Raw genomic sequence first — 6,000 nt, 5'->3', positions numbered from 1 at the left:
ACAAAACTGGGTGACTGGGCAACAAAATGGCAGATGTAATTTAATGTTGATGAATGCAAAGTAATGCACATTGGAAAACAATCCCAGCCATACATATACAATGATGGGGTCTAAACTAGCTATTACCATTCAAGAAAGAGATCTTGGAGGCATTGTGGATAGTTCTCTGAAATCATCCACTCAGTGTGCAGCGGCAGTCAAAAAAGTGAACAGAATGTTGGGAATCAAGAAAGGGATAGATAATAAGACAGGAAATATAATATTGCCTCTATATAAATCCATGGTACACTCACATCTTGAATACTGCATGCAGATGTGGTAGCCCCACCTCAAAAAAGATATATTGGAATTGGAAAAAGTTAAGAAAAGGGCAGCAAAAATGATTAGGGGTATAGAATGGCTTCTGTATGAGGAGAGATTAATAAGATTGGGACTTTTCAGCTTGGAAAAGAGGCGACTAAAGGGGGATATCAGAGAGGTCTATAAAATCATGAGTGATATAGAGAAAGTAAATAAGGAAGTGTTATTTACTCCTCATAACACAAGAACAAGGGGTCCACCAAATGAAATTAAGAGGTAACATGTTTAAAATAAATACAGGAAAGTATTTTTTCATGCAATGCACACTGTTAACCTCTGGAACTCCTTGCCAGAGCGTGTTGTGAAGGTCAATACTATAACGTGGTTCAAAAGGGAACTAGATAAGTTCATGGAGGATAGGTCCATCAAAGGCTATTAGCCAGGATGGGCAGGAATGGTGTCCCTAGCCTATGTTTGCCAGAAGCTGGGATTGGGTAACAGGGCGTGGATCACTTGATGGTAACCTCATGACAAAAAAACTTCAGAAACAGACTTCAAAGAGAAACAGCAGAACTAAAATTCATTTGCAAATTTAACATCATTAATTTGGGCTTGAATAGTGGCTGGCTCATTACAAAAGCAGCTTTGCCTCTCTTGAAATTGACATCTCCTCATCTATTATTGGGAGTGTACTACATCCACTCTGATTGAATTATCCTTGTCAACTCTGGATCTCCACTCATGAAGTAACGCCCTTCTCTTCACGTGTCAGTATAATAATGCCTGCATCTGTAACTTTCACTCCTTGCATCTGAAGAAGTAGGTTTTTTACCCATGAAAGCTTATGCCCAAACACATCTGGTAGTCTTTAAGGTGCCACCGGATTCTTTGTTGTTTTTGATGATAACCTGTCTGTTCATTCCCTTTGGGGCACCTGCCATTGGCCACTGTCAGAGGACAGGATACGGGGCTTGATGGACCTTTGGTCTCACCCAGTATGGCCGTTCTTGTGAGTTCCATTGACTCTGGACCTCTGATCAGTGGAAACAAAACGCTAGGATCAATGCCATGACAATTACACTTGCACACAAATGTGTTTTTTCCCCCCAAACCACTTACATGTATTGAGTTAACCAAAACTGAGCGTAAATCAGCTGAATACAGATCCACAACCCAGTCTGAACCAGAATGTCTAATCATTGCTTGTACCCTGAGGCTTGTATCTTTATCTATGACACTTACTGAGATTAAAAACAAGCCATCACTGAGTTACAAACCAGGTCTATTTATTCAGATTTCTAAAATGAAGATAACAATTTACAAAAAGTCTGCTTGATTTTAGTTTGTTTACATGACATTTATTTAGATGTCCTATATTGGTGTTCATTGCTAAAGTCCCTGGCTACACTATCTCACTGAACACAATCATGTTAATACATATTTTGTTTAAATAGCCCTTAACTGTAAAGGCTTTGACACACTTGGCCCAATCCTGCTCACAATGGGACCTGAGTCTGATCAGCATCAATCTTGATGAACTCCTTTGAAATCAGTGGAGTTAGCTCAATGCAAGACTCTCATTCTTTAAGGATTTCCGTATGTACTTAACCCTAAACATGTGTATAGTCCCATCAAGTTCAAGCACAGGGACACCTATTTTCAGGATAGTGACCTAAACTGGGATTAATTTTCAGTGAAAGTCAGTGGAGATGAAGCAGCAATAGAACTGAAATTGTTTGAACAAAAACATTTTTTGTTGAGCATTTTCAAGAAAAAAAATATTGGCTTTCAAAGTTTTCATTTTAACGATGTATTTTTAGAAATTGGAAAACAAAAAAAAAGTCTATTTTGAGTGAGCTTTTTACCGCATGGAGGGGGAGGGTTGGTTGTTTTTTTCCTTTCCCCTCCCTCTCTTCCACCTTTCCCCCACCCATTTTTCAGCGGAAAAAAGAAAAAATGGGGAGGAAACGGGTGGAGGGGGGAGGGACGAAGGGGGAAAACAAAGAAATGAAAAATCTGAAAAGGTGAAATATTTCAAAAATGAACGTTTGGAGAAACAAAAAACATTCAAGAAAATGTAGAGTAAACAATAAATTATTCCTCGTCAAAATCTGGAGAATTAACATTTTCAAATTTTTGGGCTCCACCCCTCTCTCCGCACCCCTCATTTTTGACCATTGGTAATGAGTGTAAACTGTTAAAAGTGAAATCAGATTCAGGCCACTGACTGCAATACGATCCACTCTCATTCCTTTTTTCCCCTCCATGTACTGGAAAAATAAAGTCTAAACATGTCCTAATCAGGAATGCAAGCACAGCTACCTAAATATTCTCCAGCACTGCACTGCACTTGGCATCAATGATTTGCTGCACAAGTGGATGCCATTGGGGAGATGTGGGACTGTCCGCTGCTCTGAAATGTCATATTTTCCCTAGATAAATTCATGGAGGACTGGTCCATCAATGGCTATTAGTCAGGATGGACAGGGTTGGTGCCCTAGGCTCTGTTTGCCAGAAGCTGGAAATGGGAGACAGAGGATGGATCACTTGATGATTATTTGTTCTGTTCGATCCCTCTGGGACACCTGGCATTGGCCACTGTCGAAAGACAGGATACTGGGCTAGATGGACCTTTGGTCTGATCTAGTATGGCTGTTCTTATGTTCTTAATGCCAAGGAAGCTTCTGTTGGACCTCTACTGTAAGAAATGATCACGTCAGGGCTAAATACTTCATAATAATCTTGTATTAAACAGGACTGAAGAAGACAAGGACCCTGGAATATGATGCTGCAGTGATATCTGAGCCTATCGTTGGGTAGAACACTATCATGAAACTAGTTAAGGGCCTAATCCTGCAAATACATGGGCCCTGATCCTACAACCACTTACACGTGTGCTTATCCTCATTTAAATGAGATGCTCATGAGTAATCCTCTTGGAATCAAAAGTTGTTTCCATTATTCTGCATTTGAAGGATCACGTCTTGATTTAGTAGTGTCCCATCAAAGAACAGGGTCTACATTTGTGTTTGCATGGTACCTAGCACAATGAGATTCTGGTCCATGACCAGCGCACCTAGGCAAAATAATAATACATTTTCAAAAGTCACCAGTGGTGCTAGGTGTTCTGAAGGGCACCCGGATTAAAGCACCTTAAAGAGACATGAATTTCAGACGGTGATAAACTCCCATCCTCTGAAAAGCAGGACTCTCAAGGAGGTGTCAAGTTGGGCCATCAAAATCATCAACTGCTTCTGAAAATGTAGCCCTGGACATTTGTTCATGACATTTCTTTGCATGGGGAGGGGGGTGGGGTCTCTACAGGTAATATTTTCCAAAAGCACCCAAGTCCCACTGACTTTATATTAAACTTAGAGCGTGTCTACATGGTGTGCCAATGTGCAGTATGGGGGTGTGATGTCTAAAGCTCACTAACGTGTTGCACATTAATAGGTCTGTGTAGACCATGCCGGTGTGCACTAAAGTTTCCCTAGGGTGCTTTAACATAGTGCCGTTTCAAACCTTTTTTGCACACCGGCAGGGCCTACATGAACCAATTAATGCGCTTTAGAACTCTCACCCTGTAGTGTGCATTGCACCCATGAAAACAGCCCCTGTTGGAAAATTGGGCTTTGGCCCAGATTCTCAAAAATCCCATTGATTTCAATGGGAGTTAGGCACCCAAATGCCTTTGAGGATCTGGGCCTAGGAACCTAAATTTCTCAGGCTCCTTTCCAAATTATACTCCAAGTCTTTATGGCCCCAGAGCTAATACTACCTTAAGGCACGTCTACACTTACAGTGCTGCAGTGAAGATGCTACATGTTGATGGAAGAGAGCTCTCCTGTTGGCATAAAAATACCCACAAGTGGCAGAAACTATGTTACCGGGAGACTCTCTGCTGCTGACATTGCACTGCACACACGAGTGCTTATGCCAGCGTAATTTATGTTGCTCATGGGGGTGGAATATTCACATTCCTGAGTGACATAAATTATACCAGCATAAGCTGTAGTGTAAACGTAGCCTTATTCAAACTGCTTAGTTCAGTCTCTTTTGTGGAAGTTGTATCTTTATTATTGTTTCCTCTGTAGGAGCTCCTTTGCGGAGGACCAGAACAAGGCCTATATAATATTTATATTCAACTTGGATCCTCACAATATGGCATCAGTGGGATTTATATGGTGCATATACCTGTGCCAGCCCTCAGATTTCACCCAGATTGTCTAGAATCTGGCCCCCAGAGCACCGCCCAGGAAGATCTGAAGACTGGACATAAATGGAGATGGAAACTTCATGTCACCTGATGAAACCACCCATTGCCTATGCTGAGAATATGTAGCAGTTAGAACACAACTAAATCCCCCAGATCTGGCCACCTCTGAATTTTGGGAGAGTTTGGATCAAGAACAGAACTGTATAGTGACCCCAAGATTTATAATGGGCTGAGTCAAAAGCTTGGCTCCCAAGCCTTCCTCCTTTGGGGAAGTTCAGGTCCACTTCTGAAATCGATAACTCCAGCTCAGCTCTCTGATTTTCAGTTATCAGAGGGTGGGATTATTAAAAGCACTCATCTCTGTGCCTATTCAAATCAGTAATAAAACAACAGGAACAGAGACCAATGCTGAGCACTTTTGAAAATCTCGCCTATATTTGTCAGCGATGGACAAATCTTCCAACACCTGTAGACTCAGCCAAGAAAGCATAAAAAAATTCAGAGAATTTAGTTTCTTTGGTTTCTGAAAATGGACCAGAAACCCAGAAAGATCAGACTTCCACATGAGGTTTCTGCTGCTTCCCATTTCTGGTCAAGTTAGGAATGTAGCGTACACACAGGCAACCACAGGACTGCCACATCTAAGGACATGGGGAGGGATAGTCAAAAGTGTCTATGTGACATAGGCTCTTTCAATGGTCCAAAGTTGTTCTATCGTTTGAGGGAATCTCAGAGAAGGTACATCCAGAACTTGTGGATTGGTCTACCACTCTTACTAAATGAACTTTGCGTAACCAGTGTGCCCTGAGACTAAGACCAAGCGAGGCAGATTTAATACAGGAGAACAACAACCTTCTGAAAAGCAGCCTTCATTGAGAATTTGGTCTTCTGCAACATGTGACATCTAGGCCCATGGAATGATGTGTCCTCCAAAGGCTGAAATGGCATGCTGAAATGACATGCTGTAGTGCAAAGGACTGGAATGGGCTTTTATTATTCTATAAACATGGCCAAAAACAAGGAGAAGAGAAGAATTTGTGGGAAGATGAAATAGTAAAGTGGTTTGGACTCTGCAATGAAGTGTGGAGTCTGGTGCCTGGCCCAGGGCTTTGTTTTAATGAAAGCCATTTGACACACATCTAGCTGAGCGGCCAAAGTGCGCCCTCTGAATGATCCGACTTTCTGGCTGTAATTTATGCTTATTTCTTGGATGTGGCATGGTAAGGGCCAGATTGTTCTGTCATGCTGTCATGCAAAGCCAGGGGCTGATCGGTCAAGTTCCACTCTTCCATTATTTCTTCCATTTGCTGAAAGAATAGAGACATATCATCTATGCAGGCAGAACCAGCTCCAGGCACCAGCCCAGAGAGCAGGTGCCTGGGGCGGCCAACAGAGAAGGGGCAGCATGTCCGGCTCTTCAGTGGCAGGTCTCACACTCTCTCTCAGAGCGAAGGACCAGCCGTCAAATTGCCGCCGAAGACGGA

The sequence above is a fragment of the Gopherus flavomarginatus genome, chromosome 17 (assembly GCF_025201925.1).
Source record: "Gopherus flavomarginatus isolate rGopFla2 chromosome 17, rGopFla2.mat.asm, whole genome shotgun sequence".
Lineage (NCBI taxonomy): Eukaryota > Metazoa > Chordata > Testudines > Testudinidae > Gopherus > Gopherus flavomarginatus.
The sequence above is the reverse complement of the archived record's forward strand: the minus strand, read 5'-3'. Positions refer to the sequence as shown.